Below are 24,470 nucleotides of genomic sequence, written 5' to 3'. Positions count from 1 at the left end.
AAAGAGTGACTGCTGAGGGGAACCTTTATTTCACATCTAAGAGGGTAGACACCTGGGGCTGCCAGAGATTCCCTTACTACAACATCAGGGTTCAGGATAAGGGCAGTGAAGCTGAGGCTTTCTGGTTTATGGCTTCCGGGGGCAAAGAGTCATCTCATGGCAACTTCAAACTGTTTCTTGGAGCAAATGGTAGCCAAGTGAGGAAAAACATGGGGTTTTAGGACTCCTCAATGAATGGGTTTATGATACCTTGTATACACATTCATCCAAAAGTCAAGAACAGTACAACATAACATACAAACTAAAGGGGACCAATACAGAAGTCGAGGTCACACAAAAATGTGCATGCTCTCCTTCCATCTTGTGTAATTGAGCTTCTGCTGATGGCTACATAGACCTTGAGTGGTGTGGCTTTACTTCACTGAGTACTTCATGCTTACATGATCTGCCCTTAACTGGTTTATGGTCATTTTGTAATGGTGAAATGGAGATAAAGATTTGATTTCAGTCAGCTACATTATCTGTACTTGTTTACAGTCCATTCTTATTGCTTACTAAGTAATATTTTATGGATAGGAAATGTGGAAAGAAAGAAAAAGAGGATGTTGTTACTGCTTATTTTTGGAACAGTAATAATTTATAGGACTGTTGAAGGCACTTTAAGAACATACTGAATTCCACATAATAAGGCTATAATTCCATTGAGAGGGTTCTGATGAGACAGTAAAAAGGAAAGCAGAGTCTGAGATTTTTCTTAATGTCATGGAATTACAGCCTCATGTATTCCATTCTGATGTGCAGTATGTTATTTCTTTTAATAATACATAGGAAATTAAGTGGTGATAGCAGTAAATCATTTTAAAGAGAAGATTTGAGTTCTGAAATGCTTTCTGAACAATTATTATATTTGACAAAAAGAGTTTTGAAGACCTCCTGTTGCTTAATGATACATGTGTTGTTATTTAGTAGGAGTTTGCTTTTACCAGGCAATTATCCTCTTCCGTGTATTGTGAATAGGTTATTTATGGCATTTAAGAAGGTATGCTCTGCAAATAAACTGTAAAAAAAAAACCCAACCCTTTTGCAAATCTAAAGATTTCTTACCAGTCCCCCCCCTCCCCCTAACAACAAGAAGAAAAACAATTGTTTTTTATTCAAATCTTAACAAATATATGACTGGGGGCAGGGGGTGTTCAAAAGTTCCCCTTGCTGATATCTGTAAGATTCTTTTTTTTCTGGGTAGCTATGTTATTCTTAAAAAAAAGGTGTTAACATAAGATTCCAAGTTAAAATGTAAAAACATTAAGTCAAGAACTCTGGAGTTAAAGTTCTATTAAAATGATTCACTATGTTTTCATTAAATTAAAACATTTTCCCTCCAATTAAAACGCAGAAGGTAATTAATGTCAAGTAAGAGCCAGCTGGTAACTTTATTTCAAATTTCTAAATAAAATACTTATGTGGGGACTCATCTACCTGCTCAACAACAAGCTGCCAATTCCCAGCTATTTGTTGTTGTTGTTTTGCTCACTCCCCTAAAAAAAGCACATATGCTTCAGCCATCTCTCCTTGACCTGTGACTTCCTCAGTCTGTGGAAAGCTCAGGTTTCTATTTTTTTCCCCACAGTTTTTAATTAGGAAGCTGAGGAGTGAATCTAAAGAATTTATTCTCTGCCACTTGTCTCTTAGCACCAGAATTGGAAAGAAATCAGGGATGTACCTATTCCTTGGCTCAAATGTACACACGTGCTAAGGAGTTCAGTAGGGACCATGTAAGTTTCATATGGCTAAGACTAGAGGTGCATCGATACATTGATCCTATATTGGATTGGCACTGATGTAAGGAAAATTAACAGCATTGGTAATCAGCTTTTTTTGGCTAACGTGGCCAATAATGTGGCCGATAAATGTCTTGTGCATGCACGCAGCCACATCACAGCACACAGGTGGCTAGAGGGACAGATCAAAGTCCCAGCAGTGAGGGAGGGAGTGAGGCTGGGACTGGGACAGGCACTGCTTAGGCAGGGTGGGGCACAGGACGGAGCCATGAGCAGCTTGTCTGGGGGGTGCAGGGGAGAGGGACCTCTCTGAGGATTGTCACCTTGTTGTGGTGGAGAGGCTTGCATGTTCCGGTGACCCCAAGAGTGATGCCATGTGGAGCTCATGCTTCTGGTAGGGCCACCCATTGCAGGAAGGTTGAAGGGGAGGTTCCAAACAAAGAATGATCCAAGAAGTCCTCAATGGCAGATCAGGTAGAGGAAGGATGTAGCCCCAATGGCTGTGAAGGTGGAGGAAGACTGCAATGAAGAAGTGGCCCCATTCGTAATGGTTCACTGTGCCACTAAACCCGGCCACCAACTGCCAAAACCACGTGGACCCAACTGCACACTGGAGTCCCCATGCTAAACATGCCACATGCAGGCTTCCTTCAGGCCCTGTGGCAATGGAGGATTGGTGACGGGGGCAGGGCTGTGATACTCGGAGGCCCCCAGCAAAGAATCTGCACACAGGCAGTGGATGTGTGATGTTTATTGGGCATTTGTGTCGGGACAGGGGTGTCCTTCAGCAGCTGCATCCAGGACTGAGCAGCCCTTTTTAGGATACCCTCTGCTCACCCTGATGGGGAGGGAGCTAGAAAAGGTGATCTCTCCTGGCTGGGAAACTGCACCCAGTGAGATCACCATTCCTGAGAAGGAGACCAACCTGGGGCTGTGAATCCCACTCCCCTGCACAGCAACATGCCCCCATTGCTGAAGAAAATGTGCATCCAAAATTGGACTCCTCAGTCACTTAAGGACCCATCAAGCCTGATGGATGTTGTCCTTGACTTCAAGGGACTGCCAACGATGCAGGGAGGGGGTACAGCTCCCACCTCTATGCAGACCCTAGGAGGGCATGGGGGTGTGTGTGCGCCCCTGATCTGCACACAGGATGAGGGCAGGCTTCTGGTGTGGGCTGGGGCCAGGGCTGCACCCCAGGCCCTTTCCAGCATTGGGGTTGGGCTGGGGCTGCACTTGGGGCAGGTGGCAGTGGCACTGGGATTGGAGGTTGGGGGGGTTATGGCAAACTTGGAGCTGGCTGCAGCCCCCCCTCCCCCGCAGTAGCCCCCTACCCAGCACTGCTGCCACCCACCCTGAGCACTTCCAGGCCTAGTCCCGCTGGAGCTGCCCCAGCCCCAGCCTGCAGTGGCAGCCCTATTTCATGGCCCACAGCTCCATCTGGTGCTCTGCTCTACCCTGCCCCAACTTGGCACTGCCTGTCCCTGCCTCAGCCCTACTCCCTCCCTCATTGTGGGGGCCTTAATCTGCCGCCCACCCCTTCCCCCACAACGGATTTACCAATTGGACGCTGCTCTCTGAGCTGCCTGGCTGCATATTGGTATTGGCTGATATGGCTCATTAGAAGTCAGCCATTGGCATTGCCCCCCAAAATCTCTATCAGTGCACCCCTAGCTAAGACTTGTTTCATAGGCCTATGATCTGAAGGAAATGTTCCATATGTGATAATAAAATGACAATATTTTCTGGGGATAAACGGCTTCACTGGCATTTGAATTTATATGAAATATAATTAAACTTCTAAGTAAGAAAATTATTTGCACTAAAACTACCAAAGCGTTGACCAGCACTCATTGTAAGCACAATCTGAATTTCAATGTGAAAATTGTGCTGCACATAATCACAAAATGTAGGAGGTTGATATAGGAAAAAAATATAGAGTTTGAGAGAACACTTGAAATCAATTTAACTGAAAAAAATGGCAGTTAGATGCAAAAGTATTTGTTACAGATCCTATAAGAGAACAGGTTGGACATTAGAAAGAACTTCTTCATAGTAAGGCTTGTCAGAATATGGAATGGGCTTCCAAGGGAGGTGGTGCTCTCCCCTACACTGCAGGTCTTCAAGAGGAGACTGGACAAGCACTTAGCTGGGGTCATTTCACCCCAGCACTCTTTCCTGCTCAGGGCAGGGAGTTGGACTTGATGATGTACTGAGGTCCCTTCCAACCCTAACATCTGTGAATCTATGAAACACAGAGATGGTCTGGCCCCCTTAAGGTTCCCACTGGGAAACAGAACCCATGGAAAGGGGAAGCCCCATTTGGAAACACTAAGTTAGGGTTGGAACTGCCCAGGCTGTTTATAACCTCAGGGGAGGAGTTATTTGATATTAACTCAGCCCTGGTGTCTCCCCTCAATACAGGGCAGATGAGCTACAGCTGGGGATCAGAAACCAGTGTTGATAGGGTGGGAGTGCAGAGCAGAGAGCCCAAAAGGACACAAGCAGTAGTGAGAGGGGAAATTCTGCACTGGAGGGCAATGGAGGCCAGGGTTGAGGAAAACCCCTGCCCATACTTTTGCATGTTTGTTTCTAATGCACTTCAGAGACTTCCTAGGAGTCATCCAGGAAGGTACTGAGAGCCACTCCTAGCTGCAATGTCTTAACAGCAGGAGTCTGTACTTACACCTGGAGGACTGTGGCGGGGGTACTGGGGTTGAAGGACCCCCTGTAAGGCTGTTACAGGCCATAACTGATTATTTTAGATTATTGGCCAGTCCTGATGGCGGAGCCAGTTTTTCCTTCTCGGGGAGAGAATTCTCCAATTATTACCATCAAGTCATGGAAGTTGAGTGCCCGAGGTGGTAAGATATCCCTTTAGGGGTGTGCAGCCAGCACTGGCCAAGCCATATACAAAAGGGACTTATCCACACTATGAAACCAAAAATTCAAAAATATTACAATTTTCGTTTTAGTGAAATCCTGATTCTATGTAAAGACAAATGTCACCATAGAGTTAATTTTGACAAAACAGCATTTTTTGTTTAAAAACACTCCTTTGATTTTTTTTTATTTATTTATTTATTTTGGTACAGCTCTACTACTATGCTGATAATAAGTACAGTGAGATGCATTGACATGTTTTGGCACCCAGATTTGTATTTAGTATTCGGTATATTTTTAGGCCTTTAGCACCTGACAAATTGAAAAGATAAGAGGAGGAGGAAAGAGGTTGAGAAGAAATAGCATTTTGGTAAAATTTGAGAAAACAAAGTTATTTTGATAGTCTAGATGAGAGATAAGGAATAACAGAATGGGCTCTCAGTAGTACATAATTGGGAAATTGAAGGCAAGTGAAATTCAGCAGACAATTGTGAGATAATGAATTAATATATGTTTTAATTGCAGTTGCCAAAGAAAATGTGTAGGCATCTTCACTGACAGTTATATGAAGAAGACTTCCCCATGTTCAATCATAGATAAAAGAAATAAAAACCATATTATTAGCATGGGATGAGAACAAAGTCTTAACTCTTCTGTACTTTCATGTGCAGAAGTCCTCAAAACATGCAACTCACAGGGATATCTTGGGCCCAATCCTGTTTTATTACAGGCAGTTTAGAATCACTATCCTCAAATTAATTCTTATATTTGTCCCAACAGCTCTAGTTAGAAGAAAGTTCATGGCCCCACTTTGCTAGTCATTCAGTGCTTCTTCTAATTTCCAGGCTAAATTTAAACAACACTTTTAGCTACAACAGCTCTTCTGCATCCCCATTATTTCTCTCTTTGAAATATGTGTAGAACGAAATGATCACATCCCTTCTTAGTTGTTATTTTGCTAGATTTTTTGATTGACCTTTATTTCTCTAGACCAGAATCTTAGTAGTAGAGTGACTGGGGTGGGGTGTAGGGTGGACCAGGGCAGTAGCCCCAGGCACTACATTTGGAGGTGGGAGGGGTACGAAAGCATCTCTTGAGAACTCAGGGTCCTTGTACATGTGATGGGGTTTAGTCCTCTAGGGTTACATTTTATGACCCCTAAATTAAAATGATGAGTTTTATTTTTTCGGTTACTGTTTACATGTATTGGTCTTAAATCTCATGAAATGCTCAGTGTGCTAGTCACAGTAAATTACTGCAGGGGGCACCGCGTAACAATTCACCCCACTGATCTCTTCATACTAAATTACAGTAGGGAGTGCTGCACACACAGCTAATCCCTTCTACAGACCAGTGATGTCTGTAGCTCACAGCTTGCTGATATGTACATATGACCAAAAGTGGTGCGATCTCATTAGTTACATCAACTTTACACACATTTTTACACATTAAAAAAAGTTTACACCAAATTTTAAAAAATGTTTATTCTTATTTTATTCTTATTCTTTTTATCTTTCTTTTTATTCTCATATTTATTTTTAGTCTTATCTTATTTTTTTATTTTCCTATTTCTATGTAATCAAGTAAACTTTATTTTGTGTGCAAATTCACTTCTTTTTTTCACTTAAACAACTACCCCTATGAACAGAGTGCTGAAATTCTCTGAGTGCTTATAATACATGTACAAATCTACAACCCATGAATTTCTTACTTCTTCACATGCATATTGGGCAGCTTAATATCCTTGCTCCATTTCACAGCCATAAACACAAGCAAAGGAAAATCTGTAGACTTCAGCCCCCTCTAGTTCTCCCCCACCACCATCACTGCAGCCTGCCCTCCTCCCCCCACTAGAGATAATGCAATATTTCTGTATCATAATTACAACAATTTTAAAAATAATTATTTATAGAAACACTCAGTGGTAACTGATGAATGGTTTCGTGTTCAATGCTGATTGATCGGTGGCCTACAGAGCACCTGCTCCATCTGCAGAAGACAGAATCTGTGTGGACAGGCAGTTCTGCACAATGGTTCCCCAACCAGCATTTGCAGACTGATCATAGGGGGCACCCACATCTCTCTGGCCACTGCCTTTCACACTTCTTCAGACCACTCACTGAATACCACCCACCCCCAGTCTCACAAATATTGTAGAGCATGCAGGCTGCCATAATGAATGCAATAATATTTTCTGGCTCTGCCTCAAGCCTGTAGTTTCGTAACCTCCACCATGCTTTCATACAACCAAATGTGCATTCAACAGTCATCCTGCATTTCTGGAGTAGTAGTTGAATACCAACTTTGACTGGTTAGTAACTTGTCCTCCATATAGCATCATGAGCCAGGGCAGGAGTCAGTAAGCCATGTCCACTATGGTAAGCGGGAGCACAGCAACACCCCAGATCATTGTATATGGGACCCCGGTTACATATTGTCCTTTCTCCATCATGCCAGACAGCAGTGAATTTCGAAAGACACGTGTAGCATGAGCACTGCCTGCACAACCTGTATAATCAGCTACAGCCTGGAAGAACACTGAAGCAAATCCCTGCCTATTAGTGAATGACTGGCTCTGCTGGGATGGGGATAGGACCAGAATGTGTGTGCTGATCAAGGCTCACGCAGAAGCTTTTGAACCACTGTTGACCATCCCAAGTCAACAGAAGGTGTGAGGCTCCCACATGCTTTTTCAATAGTCCCATTAGCACATCAAGAACTATGCCAGGCATCAATGTGCCAGAACCACCAAGTAATATTGCAGTCACAAATATTTGAAATCTCCCTACACCAAGTTTTAGATGACATGAGCTGAGCAGAATACTGAAATGGCTGAATCCTGAGTTAAGGGTTGTTGAATGAGGACATTAGCATTAACAGCATTAGAAGCCCTGCTCTTAACATTTTAATTCCTACACAGCCTAGGTTCTTCTAACTGCCCCTCCTCTGCAAACTTGGGTTTTTTGGGGAATTACCCCTGAAATCCATCAAGTGCTCAGCAGAAAAAAGCAGGTGCAGAAGACTGAATGGATGAACCCCAAATCCCCTTCCCCCTCCACCCCACCAGATCAAACAGACTCCCAGAAGCAAAGCTGAGTGATTGAAAAGTCAGACAGTATTGCCAAGGGGAAAGAAGGTGTGCATGCTTGAAGCAACAGTTGCAGTCCCTTCAGTTCCATTGCAAGCTGCCAGGCAAAGAATTCTGTGTGTGTGCAGCAGTGAGACATTAACAACTATCCTTCTGGACAATGGGATGTCTGGGGGACAATTTGGGGCAGGCTACAGATATCACAGGTGTTCTGTTATGGAAATCTGCTCATGTGACCTTTCCTGAGTTCCGGTACTGCATGAAAAGGTTCCATAAACATGTCTATATACCTGTTCTCAGCTGGAAAGTATCTCACATCTCTGGTCAGAGCATAGTGACCACATAGTGACCCCTCTCTCAGTGACTCATTTTGGCCCCCAAAATATACCCAATGGAGGCACCAAAGACCAAGCCATGTCTGCCAGGCTTGGAGCAGCAGCCAGATACATCCCTAAGCTGCGGCCCCAACTGGGCCAGGGATGAATTGATTGATATTTGGGGATTGATATTTGAGGGGGATTTTCCAGCTAGTGGAGCAGCTGGAAAATCAACAAAATATGCCAGTCTATAAAGCCATTGCCCATGAAATTAAGGTGCTCAACCACAATCAGTACTGGGTATAGTGCCGCAGTAAGATGAAGACCCTGAAATGTGCATCCTGCCCCCAAATCAGAATTCTGGTCCTTGTCCCAATGGAATGTACAATAGCCCCAGTTTATGACCAGCTGTCCTGCATTCTCATGAAGGACACAGGTGACATTTGTCTTCAATCCTTTGCCTTGGGTGCAGGAGGCCACAGCATCAGCTACTACACAAGAGCCCACAAAGCTGTCCTACCACTTCAGCAGACAGTGTGATATGCACTGTGCAGTATTCAGGCAACCAGTGAAGTTGGGGGGCGGGGGGGGGGGGGGGGGGGGGGGAGAGAAGTGCTCACAGTAGCTGAAACACAGGATCAGCTGAGACTAAGTTGTCTTGACCATGACCCCAGTCTCCCCAGTGCCTTGCCTGCATAACCCAGGAGGAGGAAGACGCACTGGATTCCATGATGGTACTGACCCTGGAATTGTGGGACATGCCAGAAATTCCAGATACCCAAAGATTGGTGTGGGTACTGGAGATGCTCAAGGATCTACACCCGGGGACTTGTAAGTTTCAAGGAAAGGGCATTAGATCAGTATGTGTGACTAGAGCTTAAATGGATCTAGCCCACTTTTGTGCTAAGGGCAAGTGTGCCAAGATGGGAGGGTGGGGATTAATTTTGTAAAGGGAAAATATGGCCAATGCTTGCAGTCACACAAAATTTTGCTTACATGGGGGTGAATGTGCTGTTCCCTCTCTTAAAGTTGCTTGGTGGGGGGAAAGTGTTAATTCATTTAGTGGCAGGAATTTGTGCTGCTGAGAGATGTACAATGAACTCCTTAGTGGACTGGGGAGACATCTGGGTTCCTGTATAATTATCCTTTGTGGATGGCTGCGATAATTCCCTAAGTGGCAGGGATGCCGCTTGGCAATTACCAGTAGTCTGTCCGCTATAGGGAGTGGGGATGAGAACTTTGACCATGAACACCTTTTTTTCCCCCATTCCTGTTACCAAATACAACATTCACTGGAAGGTGGGGATGTGCACCCAAAGTGCTCATTTTGGACGTCTTTTAGCTAGGTCTTTTAGCCTTATGTATGCCTTGTCACAGTAACAGGCTACCCAATGAGCTATGTCCTGAGACTTAGGCCCTCAATGGGTGCCCACAGACTCCCTCTTGGGGCATGCCACAACAGCAGACTACCCAGTAACCTATGTGGCAAGGCACCACTCCAAGCGAGACATAGTCTGAGCTGCTGAGCAGTTCAGACATAGCCAGTGAGAGAATGAATGCTGACAGAATTCAACTGCTATTCATAAAGCGGGTGCACTTAAGGCTCATGCAGGCTTAACCTGGTGGCCTTCTATGACCAGGTCACAAAATCCTTAGATGCAGGTGTAGCAGTGGATGTAGTCTTTCTGGACTTTAGGAAGGCCTTCAACACTGTTTCTCACCTCATTCTCATTAAAAAACTAGGGGACTGTGGCGTTGACACCTACACAGTCAAATGGGTCACTAGTTGGCTGGAGGGCCGCACCCAAAGAGTGGTGGTGGATGGGTCTTATTCAACCTGGAGGGCTGTGGGCAGTGGGGTTCTGCAGGGCTCAGTCCTCGGGCCCACACTGTTCAACATCTTCATCAGCGACTTGGATGAGAGTGTAAAAAGCACCCTGTTCAAATTCACAGACGACACTAAGATGTGGGGAGAAGTGGGCATGCTAGAAGGGAGGAATAGGCTGCAATCAGATCTAGACAGATTAAAGGGGTGGGTGGATGAGAACAGGATGGGTTTCAACACTGACAAGTGCAAGGTGCTGCACCTGGGGAGGAAGAACCAGCAGCGTACCTACAGGCTGGGGAACTCCCTTCTTGTCAGTGCAGAGGTAGAAAAGGATCTTGGAGTCATTAATGATGCCAAAAATGAATGTGGGCCGACAGTGTGGGGAAGCAGTCAGGAAGGCCAACCATATCTTGTCCTGCATCAGATGCATCTCAAGCAGGTCCAAGGAGGTGATCCTCCCCATCTATGTGACACTGGTCAGGCTGCAGTTGGAGTACTGCATCCAGTTCTGGGTGCCGCACTTCAGGAGGGATGTGGACAACATGGAGAGGATCCAGAGGAGGGCTACCCACATGATCAGGGGTCAGAAGGGCAGGCCCTACGAGGAGAGGCTAAGGGACCGGAACCTGTTCAGCCTCCACAAGAGAAGGCTGAGGGGAGATCTAGTGGCCATTTACAAACTAGTCAGGGGGGACCAGCAGGCATTGGGAGAGTCCCTTTTCCTCCCGAGCACTACCAGGAGTGATAAGAAGTAATGGTCACAAGCTGGCAGAGGGTAGATTCAGGAGGCGCTACTTCACTGTCAGGGTGGCTAGGATCTGGAACCAATTTCCAAGAGAAGTGGTGCTGGCAAAGAAGCCTAGAGGACCAGCTCGCCGGGTTCGTTTGCCCCCAGTACTCTTCCCCGCCACGGCAGGGGGTTGGACTTGATGACCTTCTCAGGCCCCTTCCGACCCTACCAACTATGAAACTATAGGCTCACAGTACTCTGTCAGGTTTACATGAAGCCGGCAAGCAAATTCATGTCATTAGGGGGAGAATTACACTGCAGCCAGCTGAAAAGGGATGTTTTAGATGTTCAGGGTGAAGGGGAGCAGGGGTTCCTCTGGCTGTTGCTGGGCAAAGTCAAAGGATTTTTTGCTGGGCACACAAGAGCTATGCTCTGTGACTGTTGCAAGTTTTGACACCAGTCAGTGGCTCCTCCCTGGTATTCTAAAACATTCATTGCTCACAATTACCTGCAAATTGTAGCAACATTTGGTGAACAAGGAGGCTCACTATACAAAAAATTGTAGGAACACCCAATGGACTCACTCCACGTCATTCAGTGAATTACCATGTGCACGTTACATTAATGGCTGCATTGTTTCAAGTTGCATCATTACAGAGTAAACTACATCAGGATGGGGATAATTTATGATGATGCAAACATTTAAATTCCCAAAAACTCGCATACATGTAAAGTGTGACACCATTAAGCCACACAAAAATGGCAATTTCATCACATATATAAGCACCTTCAGATATTGATGTCTTAATAGCATTTAAGCATATTGATAGAATATTGGTTAATTTATTTTATATCCATTTCAATATTTCTGTAAAATTTAAATATAAATGTTGTTATGGTAAATGAACAACTTTCAGGACACAAAGTTCTATGAAAATAGAATACAAACAGAACAAAGGACTTTCACTTGTATGTTGTCAAATATGCTAGTAGATCAATTATGAATGTATCTGTAATGACTCAAATAATTGAGATATTTTTGGATAGCAAGAGAGAATTTGTTCTCCGCCCAGTTCACAGAATGTTAGGTTTAAAAATAAATCAAAATGGGTTATTTGTTATGAAGAGCATATTTAAAATCTTGTCTTGTTTTATTGTATCTCTTTACATTGCATCATGTTGCAAGTAAAATAATTGTGCACAGTGTCACAAAGAATATCAGTACAGTTATTATCTTATACAAACCTTCTGTATGCCAGAACAAGACTAGCTGCCATCTATGGCAGTTCTGTTATATTCCAAAGTCTGAAGAATGAGTTTTTATCACGTATATGTCATATACACATATACTAAATTGTGTGCGTCAGTTCAGTCACACATTTTCATGTTAGGTCAACCTTAATAGTAATAAAACTTCAGAACATAAATTGGAAATATCTAACATAACCAAGGGTAGTTAGTTGGAAAACTGAAGACATGTTATTACATGTGAATAATATTTGAAGATAAATATTTCCTTAAAAAGTAGGAACTTGCCATTTGGTACATTTGGTGTAGCAGTGTACACTCTACATTCAGAATCCAAGGAGAAGGATTTAGGTAGAGTCCTACCAAATTCATGGAGGAAGTGAGCAGCAGCTTCTTTAGTCATTAAGGTTTCTCCACTGAGCGGGGCTGAGGAGCCCCAGTGACCCTGCTGACCAGAGTTGCTAACCGGCTGGGAGGCAAAAACAGCACCAGATTTAAAACCATGGTTTTCACCTCCCTGCTGATCAGGAGCAAGCAGTGGGGCCTCTCCATCAATTGGGGTGGGGAGTGGGGCACAGAGGGACCTGCAAAATTAAAGGACATGCTGTGCAGCTCACTTTCATCATGAATTCGGTAGGGCCCTGGCTTTAGGTGTTAAGAATATGGTTTAGGTCACTGTAACAGGGAGCCATTACTTTAAGGAGAAAACAGCCACAGAGAGTTTCCCAGGTGGAGGAAACTACTGCCTTATTGAGCTGGCTGCAGGGGAATGGGCAATCACGACTCAGAGACTATGAATGCCTATTGCAGACCTAGCTGTTCTGCAATAGTACAATAAGGCAGAGGTCTGGTTGGAGAGTAGAGACACTGCTAAAGCAGTTAGACCAACAGTCTATTGAAGAAAGAGACACAGTTGCACCAGGGCTAACAAGCCTTCTGACTGTAAGTGGGCAAGGATTGAAAGACATAAACCCAAGGCCTGTGTCAGAGTAGTCAGTCTAGCCCTACAGGCTGCAAGAGAGGACTATAGCTGAACAATTGGCTAGGATCCTGTTATACATGGGAGCTGCAAGCTAGGAATTGGTGCTTGCAGGGAACTCTGACCTAAGTTGAAGAGAGTTGTTATACAGTCAACAATCTAAAGTTTGGTTATAGCCAATGGGCTTATCTTGCTGTTTAAATCAGTGGGCCAGGTGTGGCTGGCAAAGGGCTGCAGTGGGGCTCCTGTGGAGTGCACTGCAATTTAGTACCTGAAAGGCATGTAAAATCTGGAACCCTGCCAGTGGTGAGACACAGGACAGGGCCCAAGTGGGCAATAGCAGTCCTAGGTCCGAGAGGGCCAGAGGAGAGCAATAACAACCTAAGGCCAAGAGAGCTGGAGCCCAAGTCTGAGAGGGGCAATAGAGGGCCTGAGACCGAGGGCCACAGCACATCCCCTAAAGGTTGGAACCACAGCCATAGAGGGGCAGGGACAGAGCCAGAAGCCCACAGGCCTTGAGGGGCAGAACCATAACCCTACATGGGCAAAGCCAGGGTAGGGGCCCACCTCCCTAGGGGAATGAGACCAAGGCCAGAGACCCAAAGCTGAAGGATGAGACCAGGGCTGGAACCCAATAAGCAAAAGTCTAGTGCAGTGGGTTGAGGCACAGGGGCCAGCAAGAGTAAAGGGGCAGAGGCTGATAAGGTCCTAACAAGTGAAAGTGACTGAACAGTAAGATCTGCCAGGCACAGGCATAACTGTAGGACAGGTCAGAGACCATATAGATTAGCACCCAAGGTAATTAGTTTGCTCAAGCATGAATGGGCTGGGAGGGCCCCATCTAGTACCTGAGGGCAGGATGGGGATTTTCAGAGTCAGGGAGGAACCCACTGACAGATTACAGACTATAGCTTACTCAGGAACCCTGGAGCAACCTCCCTTTCTCTCCATCAATTACTACCATCAAGGTGAAAGAGTTAAAGGGAGGGTACCTAAGAAGCCTGAGTGGGGCAGGATTTTTGCACCCATCAAGGGATGTGACAGCCACCACTGAGACTCAGTCCTACTGCAGTCATTTATAGACATTACACTTAGACCAATCTAAGTGAATAAAGATCAATATAAACTTATGACCATATAGAAGTTCACCACACACAGACCAGTCTAAAATAGTACAAAAAAGGAGTCTAAGACAGACCTGGTGTGTGGTGCACTCAATTCAAATTAATTCAGGTTAGACCACTGTATCAAACATCTGTACTGTTTCTCTACGGATTCAAGTTAGATTGCTGTCTTCCAGCATCCCACCCTGCTTTGCTGTACCCCTCCCTCTCATGGAGGTGTGCTAGCATTTGGTTTGTGCTTGACTGCCCCAGTTGTGAGCCTAAAAGACCGCACTCCTGGGCTGTCCCAGTACTGAGCAGACACAGCCCCTATCCCCAGCCATGCCTCCAGCCTTCTGTCACAGAACACAGAAATGCAGGGGGGTGGGGGCAAGGGACACATCTGTGTCCCCTGTATGATTCCCAGGACCTAGACACCTAAGTCCCTGGGTCATGCCACCATGCCCCCAACAGCCTGTTACAAAGAACCCCATGACGTACACACAAATCCCAACATTGAGTCTAGGAGAACCCCTGCATTTGGGCACAAGCCTATACATGCCAACAGTAGTACCTACACAACCAGCCAGGGATCCACATGCCCCCATGCTCTGGCACATCCCCACAGACCCTGACACCCAAATCTCAGAGGCCAGAGCCAGGCACCTTGGAACCTGGACCCCAGCATAGATGCACAACAACTCCAAAGCAGAAGGCAGTGTGTACAGCTCACCTCTGGTGGGTTCGAGTGGTAGGGTGAAGAACACTGGGATTGAGCCTGCAGAGGCAATCCTGTGACCTCCACAGTCTAGCCACTGGTGGCAGGTACCTGGGCCATGTATACCTGGAGTACTAAATGTTTTTGACCAGAAGCTACAGAGTTCCAGAGTACTGCTGGAGGAGAAGAGGACAAAGGACATCCAAGCCAAAGCAAGTAGTTTGCTCAAGCATGAATGGGCTGGGAGGGCCCCATCTAGTACCTGAGGGCAGGATGGGGATTTTCAGAGTCAGGGAGGAACCCACTGACAGATTACAGACTATAGCTTACTCAGGAACCCTGGAGCAACCTCCCTTTCTCTCCATCAATTACTACCATCAAGGTGAAAGAGTTAAAGGGAGGGTACCTAAGAAGCCTGAGTGGGGCAGGATTTTTGCACCCATCAAGGGATGTGACAGCCACCACTGAGACTCAGTCCTACTGCAGTCATTTATAGACATTACACTTAGACCAATCTAAGTGAATAAAGATCAATATAAACTTATGACCATATAGAAGTTCACCACACACAGACCAGTCTAAAATAGTACAAAAAAGGAGTCTAAGACAGACCTGGTGTGTGGTGCACTCAATTCAAATTAATTCAGGTTAGACCACTGTATCAAACATCTGTACTGTTTCTCTACGGATTCAAGTTAGATTGCTGTCTTCCAGCATCCCACCCTGCTTTGCTGTACCCCTCCCTCTCATGGAGGTGTGCTAGCATTTGGTTTGTGCTTGACTGCCCCAGTTGTGAGCCTAAAAGACCGCACTCCTGGGCTGTCCCAGTACTGAGCAGACACAGCCCCTATCCCCAGCCATGCCTCCAGCCTTCTGTCACAGAACACAGAAATGCAGGGGGGTGGGGGCAAGGGACACATCTGTGTCCCCTGTATGATTCCCAGGACCTAGACACCTAAGTCCCTGGGTCATGCCACCATGCCCCCAACAGCCTGTTACAAAGAACCCCATGACGTACACACAAATCCCAACATTGAGTCTAGGAGAACCCCTGCATTTGGGCACAAGCCTATACATGCCAACAGTAGTACCTACACAACCAGCCAGGGATCCACATGCCCCCATGCTCTGGCACATCCCCACAGACCCTGACACCCAAATCTCAGAGGCCAGAGCCAGGCACCTTGGAACCTGGACCCCAGCATAGATGCACAACAACTCCAAAGCAGAAGGCAGTGTGTACAGCTCACCTCTGGTGGGTTCGAGTGGTAGGGTGAAGAACACTGGGATTGAGCCTGCAGAGGCAATCCTGTGACCTCCACAGTCTAGCCACTGGTGGCAGGTACCTGGGCCATGTATACCTGGAGTACTAAATGTTTTTGACCAGAAGCTACAGAGTTCCAGAGTACTGCTGGAGGAGAAGAGGACAAAGGACATCCAAGCCAAAGCAAGTAGGCAGATGCCCCTGGAAACTTCAGGAGCAGGTAAACCATAGCCAGGTGTCAAGGATGATCCACCCCCATCAGTCGCTGCTGGGGGTGTGGGCCCAGAACTGGTGCACAATGATTTGGAGATTGTGCCAGAGTACCCTGACATCCACGGCATACTGGGTGGCCTCATGGAAGTTGTTGGCCCAATAGATGATATTTAGAGGGTGAAGGGTGTGATAGGTTGCCCCAAATGGGAAAGCCTGCTGCTAGCTTAGGGGCAGGAAGCCACATTCCATGGAAACTAGCTGCTGCGTCATGTCCAGATGGCCACACATCTCGCCTTGCAGCCTTCTCCTAGTTGTGCAGGACACACTGTATTTCCTGGGTCTCTATGCTTGAGTGAGGGTGGTAGGGTAGAGGCAGGCTGGGATATGGAGTCATGTGCAATTCATGAGGGTGGGGACCCACTCTGGGGCTCTTCTCAAAGCCTTAGGATGGGCACAGAGCAGGGTCCACGGTGATATGGCAGGGTTTGGGGGCATGTTTGCCAAAGCCTGGTAGCCAATCAGGGTGGCCTGGGCATTCAGTTGCACTCAGCAGTCTGTCAGCCCAGAGAAACCACAGGGCACAGTAGGAGAAGTGCAGAAGCACCCCTCAACTGTGGGCCTCAGCAAGCACATGCTGCTTGTGTCCTACTCTTCTCCCCTCCCCACCCCACAAATCTAAACTAGGCTACTTACAGAAAACTATGTAAATTAGATCAATTCCTTCCCCAACTTTTTAAATGTCTGTATATGGTCTTTGTGGAGGATCTTTCTTTAATAGCTAAGCCTGAGCTTTTAAATGAAATGTAGAAGAGGTTGGTAGTCTACTGTATGCCATTTTGTATTTACAGACACCCTAATAAGTCACTTTGTTTTCAAGTGTCATCTTAGATTTCCACATGACAGCCTGCTGATTAAGTTCTAAGCTATACAGATTCAGGTTACAATATGAAAATAAATAAAGAGCTAATTGAAAGGAAGAAGGAAAGCACATTAGAGGGGAAAAAAGTAGCTCAGATGTGGGAATAAAAAAGATTTTATACTGTTTTTTACCCTGTGCAAACAGCCTAGACAGTTTGTTAAAGATGCATAATGACACAAAAATACAGGAGTAGTGAATGCAGAGAGAGCATCAGGGATTGCTTGATAAGGACTGGAATTATTGTATAAACAAGGTGACAAGGGGTACAAAAAAGATTTATGTTTAATAAATTGAAATGAGCTCATTAATAACCCCAAATAAGGAAAAATGTGGTATTTTCATATTAATGAAAGGAAGACAGGAAAGAAAACAGACCTAAGGATTAACCATGCAGTAGAAAGAATAGAAAAAAGGAATAAAAAAAACCCTCGAGAGAATTCCAAAAATGTTGACAAAAGTTTTCTAGACCAAACTGTACTTTTGCTAATGTCTTCCACTTAATAAAATGCATTGACTATTGAGCATTGCTGTGGAGAACGTAAAGAGGCACATGCAGGGTTTTTTTGCAAGGCAAGTAGGAATTGCTATATTGGGTCAGATGACTCAACTGTCCATTCAGCTCAGCATTTTGCCTCTCGCTGTAGCTATCCCTACACTTACCTAAGAAGAGTATGCAAGAAAACACCTGCAATTGCAAAATAACCTTCCCACCAGGCACTTTTTTTATACTAACTTTCCTAAATCATGACAATTTCTGTAGTTTGTTATTGTTGTTGCTGAATCTTTGTAAATCACCACTGCAACTCAGTATTTCATAGACATTAGGGCTGGAAGGGACCTCGGAAGATCAGAGTCCAACCCCCTGCCCAAAGGGCAGGAAGTCAGCTGGGGTAATAGGATCCCAGCAAGAGAAGCATCCAGTTTGCTCTTGAAGGTGTTCAATGTAAGCACTTGAACCACCTCCGGTGGCAGGCTGTTCCAGACCTTGCGGGTTCAGACAGTAAAGAAAATCTTCCTTATGTCCGGCCTGAAACGGTCTTGCAGTAGTTTATGAACATTCGACATAGTCATCATCCCTTGGAGCGCTCTGGTGAACAAATGTTCCCCCAGATGCTGGTGGTCACCCCTGATAAACTTGTAGGTGGCCATCAGATAACCCCTGAGCCTGCGCTTTTCCAGGCTAAAGAGCCCCAGGGCTCTCAGCCTGTCATCATAGGGTCTGCTTCCCTGACCTCTGATTGAGAAGCATCTATGGATGCAAGCCAGCGTTTTGGTCGCTTTACTAGCCGCCGCATCGCATTGCAGGCTCATGTTCATCTTGTGGTCAATGATGACGCCCAAGTCTCTTTCTTCCATAGTGCTAGCCAACATAGCACTGCCGAGCCTATAAGGATGCTGCGGGTTTTTTTTCCCCAAGGTGGAGAACCTTGCATTTATCGGCGTTGAACACCATCAGATTCTCGTCCGCCCACTTGCTGAGCCTGTCCAGGTCAGCCTGGATAACCTGCCTGTCTTCTGGTGTGGATGCTTTGCCCCAAAGTTTGGTGTCATCGGCGAACTTGGCCAGTCCGCTTCTGACTCCAGTGTCCACATCATTAATGAAGATGTTGAACAGTATGGGTCCAAGGACAGAGCCTTGGGGGACCCCACTGGTCACAGGACACCACGATGAGTGACTTCCATCAATTACTACCCTCTGGGTCCGACCACGGAGCCAATTTTCCAGCCAGTGGATGGTGGAGGACCCAAGGCGACAATTGGTCAGTTTCTCCAAGAGGTGATCATGGGAAACCAGATTGAAGGCTTTTTTGAAGTCAAGATATATGACATCAATCTCTTCTCCCTTGTCCAGGTGATAGGTCACCTGGTCGTAGAAGGAAATGAGATTGGTCAAGCAAGACCTACCGGCAACAAACCCGTGCTGGCTATCCCTTAAGATGTTGGCGTCGGCCAGTCCATTAAGGATGGCCTCTTTAATAAACTTTTCTAAGATCTTCCCCGGGATAGAAGTCAGGCTAATGGGCCTATAGTTAGCCGGATCCACTTTCCTCCCTTTTATGAAGATAGGCACCTCATTGGCCTTCTTCCAGTCTTTGGGCACTACACCAGAGCACCAAGAGTTTTCAAAGATCCCAAGAGTTTTCAAAGATCCCAAAAATAAAGATTTAAAATACATGAATGAATTACCACCTTTTTATTCAATCTTGATGCACTTTTTTCCTTAAATACACAACCTTATGGCAATGAGTTTCAGAGACTAAATATACTGTGCATACAAATGTTTTCTTTAGGTAGTTGCTGCTTGAGTCCATTTAATACCCCTACCTTTTTGTATTGGAAAAAAAAGGTGAAAATGTTCTATTTTTTCCTGCTACAAAATTTATTATTTCGTATAAAACACTGTCCTGTCTTATTGGTCTCTTCTCTAAACATTCATCACACTAACAAAGTGACTGTTAAGTTGGAAACAGTAGGAATACCCTTGATGAAGGGCTGAGAAAGACTGCAGTCAAGGCCAACCAAGGCCCCGTGCCCTCTCCTCTTCTCTCCACCCCCCTTCCTGCTTTATTTCCTAAAATAAATACAGAGTGATATTTTCTTCTCCCAATTTTTACCTCCTTCTTAATGCTTCTTGCTATGGAATAGGATGGGGAGAGGAAGAAGAGAGGTCACAGATTACTAACCTTGGGTGGGGCAAGTGGAGTGGTTAAGCATTTGCATCTCTGGTGCTGATGTTCTGGGTCAGAGTAGTGATGCATTTTGCTTCTCAGCTAGGGTAGCCACTTCTTTCCCCCTGTTCCAAACCCACCCATCAGATACATGGAGGATTTCTTCTGACCAGTTGTCAGTTCTGTAGACTGTAAACAATTCTTTACTCATGATAAAAGTGATAAGAAGCTGCTATATGTACCCCGCCTTCCTCCACACACACCACACAAACACACACCCTGCTGTCTTTCTCTTGGTTTGCTGAGGTGTGTGTTGGGGGCTTAGGTGGAGAAAAAGAGTTCATTGACAGATATCACAACTGCAGTGTTCAAGTGCAGTTGGTCAGTACAGTTCATCAAGCACAGTTGGTCTACTTAAGTGGGCTGTTGGAAAACCTCTCCTGATCACTCGCATCACAGTGAAGAAGTTTGCCTCAATAGAGGCAAACTTACAGCACCTCTCATCTCATTTTCCCTAGCTTCCAAAAAAAGTACAAGATCAGGTCATAATTCCTAGGTATCTTAAAAACAATTGGGCGGGGGGGGGGGGCGCGGTTCAGTGCAGCACAAATATAAAGCATGCAGAATTTGAAATAATGATGTAGAGGAAGGTGAAAGACAACAAGTCAGGTCTATAAATGATTACAAGTAAATGACTCTCATTTACTCATTGAGAAATGACTACAAGTAAATATAATTGAGGCATAAAAGATTATACAAATAATGTAACATATTTTAGCATTCATTATACACAGACCGAACAAAGAAAAAGAAATGGAATAAAAACAATATGAACAGATATCAAGAAGCATCTTTAGATGCAGGGGATAATTAACAGAAAATCTTTACCAAGGAAAGTGTCAAGACAAAAAACACAGAGGACATTCAAGATGGGAATACACACCTTTCTGGCAACAGAGTATTAGGTAATAATTATCTTTATGAAATCATTGATCCCTGTTCACTTTAAGGTAGTTTTATTATATCCTAATTTTCTCAAGTAATATAATTTGTATAAAATAAATAACTAGTGTCTGTAGCCTTTCCATTCTGCATCTATCTTCACAGCAGATTGCAAAAAGTAAGTAGTGCTACTACATTGAGTTAATACTTAAATTTAAGTCCTTAAAGGAAGACAAAACAAAACAAACAAAAAGAGCCTCAGAGATAAAGGGCAGTGGTTAGTCTGGTGTTTAAAATCTTTACATAAAAAAGGGAGTGAAATAAATCGACCAGTGCGATAGGAAAAAAACGTATATATTAGTTTGTTTTGCAACATCAAAATATTTTGTATAAGATGTAGATGTATGCACCCTATAGATTCCTGCTTCTGATTCATGAATTCCAAGTTCAAAATAAAACCATTTTCATTTCTTTAACATGACAAAGGTGTACAAAACTGCAAGGCTGCTCTACTAACATAAAAAGTAAAACTCTCATTAGATTTAATTGGAAAGATAGTGAAGCCGAGGCTTGGTACTTTTCAGAAATCCTATTTACAATTATACACTCAGTTATCTTGTTGTTGCCATTAAATCTGGTTTTCTTGAAGGACTAAACACCCACAACGTATGTATGTGGGAAAACAGGAAGTCACATGCACACTTTTGTTAATACTAATAATATGGAGATATTTTTCAATACTTTAAGTAAAAACATAAAAAAAAATGGCAAATTTTAAAGTGAAATTCCTTTTAATTACCCAGCAAAAGTAAAAGAAGAATTTGGCCTCACAAAGCCCTGGTACTGACAGCTGTCTTACACTTTCTTTTTCTCTCACATTTGTATTTGAAGCATTTTGTTCAGTTCTACACTTACCATGTTATTAGCTTAGTGAACAGTAGCCATTTAGATTAAGTACAGACAGTCAAAAAGTCTGAGGATGAATCAATTCTATCTTCATGGGTTAAACTGAACAGACTGAATTGATAAACAAGTGAACAAACATTCATGTTTGATTCTGGAAATGCAGCCACATGCCTGTAGTGAACCAAGCCAGAAGCCAAGGGACACTAGAGCAAGCCTCCCTGCTGGGCTAGAGCAGAAATCTTGGGCCAAGACTGGCCACCCACCTCATGGATAGAGGGACAACAGGGGAGGTGCAAAGCATCCTGGGATGCTGGGGAACTGAGATCTAAACTTGAATCAGGAGGGGATCTGGGACAGAAATCAATAAATCAATTTAACCTAAATCAATTAAGTCTGATCTTACAGCCATCCAGGTTTATCTTAAACTGGTTGGCCACATCCAGATGAGCACAGACGTTTGGTTCCCTGGGGATAAGTAGCAGTGGCGCACCTTGTGCTACTGCTACTTATCACCAGGGAATGCCCTACCACATGTGTTTTGGTGGACAGCAAATTATCCCTTGGGCATTAGAGGAGGCTGGAGCTAGCTCTATGCTGGCTCCAGCAGCCTTAGCTGTGGGTCTGGGAGTCTCCCAGGGCTGCAGCACTGGCAATCCTGGGCGGAGCCTGGCTGGCAGCTACAGAGTAGCTCTGCTGGCCTGGCTCTGCTTTTCAGCACGCACTGCCTGTGCATGTACTGCTCCACTTTTTTTTTCTTTTCTTTTCTTTTCATTATTCCATATCCAGGGGTAAAAAAACAAACAAACATGGAAAAAAAAGGTGGAACAGTGCAAGCACAAACACTGTGCCCTTGCAGCATGGAGAACACCTGACTGTGTGGTATGTGGTGATGTAGACATGTTTGTGGCACCACATACCGCATGGCCACGCTCATTTGGACACACACATTTTGGCCAGTTTGAAAGTGGTCTATGTGCACTGAACTTCCACTGTGTTACAGATTTTCACCAGTTTCTGATCTTTTATATCAGTTTGTGTGTGATTTCTGTGCCTAGCCTTAGAGTACTTACATATAGTACTATTACTAGTGGTGAATAAATGGCGATCTAGCATGCTTTCACTTTTCTAAGATCTTATACCTCATCTATAACTATATTATAATAGTAGAGGAAAATCTTATCTATAATTATCCTGTCATATTAGCCAGGCATTTTTCTTTGACTGCTCTATTACCTTTGACATGTTTATTTCAGTTAAGACTCCTGAAAGTTGCATGCTCCATATACATCTCTAACTGCCATTTTGGACTGTTGCTTGTCACCCTTCCAAATTTAAGCACTGAAAACAAATGTCCATGCTCATTAAGAGGTTTAAATTACTCTACTGCACACAGAACAATTTAAAATGATTGGAGGACCTCAAATTTTATAGGCACTTCACTATGGATTTTAAAGCACTCCAATAATTTTAAATCACTGTGTACTGCACAAAGCTATTTAAATTTATTGGAAGCAAAAATATGGAAGTGATCAAGGTTCTGGGCATTACAGCAAGCACTGGTTTAAAACTACTAGAGCACCTTTTTTTTTTTTTTTTAATAAGGAATTCACTACCTGCTCCAAAGTAGAATGGATATTTGTCCAAATTTTGGACCCCCATATCTCTACTGTTCTAGTTACTCTCTCTACCTCCTTTCATATCGGCCAAGTACAGACAGTCCAAAATCCTGAGGCTAAATCAATTCAATCTTCACAGGTTGGTATAAGCTATGTAGACTGAACTGAGAAGCAAGTGAACAGACATTCACTTTTGATTCTGGAAATGTGTCCGCATGCTTGAAGTGGCCAAGGCCAGAAAATGTGTGTGTGTGGGGGGGCGCAGTAGAGCATGCATCCCTGCTCAGCTGAAGCAGACAGCTTGGGCCAAGGCTAGTCCACTCGCCCTGCAAGGCAGGGGGGGAGAGGTTTGTGGGGGAGATGCAAAGCATCCTGGGACGCTGGGGGACTGAGTTAACTTGAATCTGGAGGGGATCAGGGATAGAATTTCAATAAACCAATTTAGCCTAAATCAGTTAAGTCTGATATTACAGCTATCCAGGTGTATCTTAAACCAGTTCCAGCCACTTTGAAAGTGGTTTATGCTGAAGTGGTTTTATACTGAACTTCTTTGTGTTACAGATTTGAACTGGTTTCCAATCACTTACAGTAGTTTGTGTGTAATTTCTGTACCTAGCCTTTATGTTTAATTAGGCATGACAGTTTAAGAGAAGAGAAATTTACAACTGAAGTACCTTACCTAGTGACACAGAAGATTTGTCATCACTGGAATGCTTAAATTGAGACTGAGTAGCTAAGGGCTGATATATACAGGTAGTCCAAGAAAGTTAAGATGTATTAAAAGGTATGAAGTTAAAACACATAAATTCAAGTGAAATTAACTCCTATATGAATTCTTTTATTCCGAAGTAGTCTTAGCTTGCTGTAGCTTTATATCATATATTTTATTAGTTTGTCTCATACTTTATGTAAACAACCCCCCTTTGAAATATACTCCAATGCAGCCAGAATTTATGGGATTGATATACATATTACTTATACAATTTCTATGGTTTGAACCAAATGAAAGGTCTGAGTAAGGGTACATAATAGCCCTTTTTGTTCCTGAGATTCTTAAAAATGTATTGTGTGTGCCCTCATTTCCAACCCTGTCTGCATTTGCATCTTCTTACTCAATAATAACATTTCTATTAATAGAGTTATGCCATCAAAATATGCTCCTGGTTAACTGAAGTAACCACACAAATAGTACAGCTTAGCTTTCGCATTTCATTTTCCATTTCCACCCTGCATCATCACTCATTGTGTCAAGTCTACAGTTAGGTGGTA

The sequence above is a fragment of the Alligator sinensis genome, unplaced genomic scaffold (genome assembly GCF_000455745.1).
Source record: "Alligator sinensis unplaced genomic scaffold, ASM45574v1 scaffold236_1, whole genome shotgun sequence".
NCBI lineage: Eukaryota > Metazoa > Chordata > Crocodylia > Alligatoridae > Alligator > Alligator sinensis.
The sequence above is the reverse complement of the archived record's forward strand: the minus strand, read 5'-3'. Positions refer to the sequence as shown.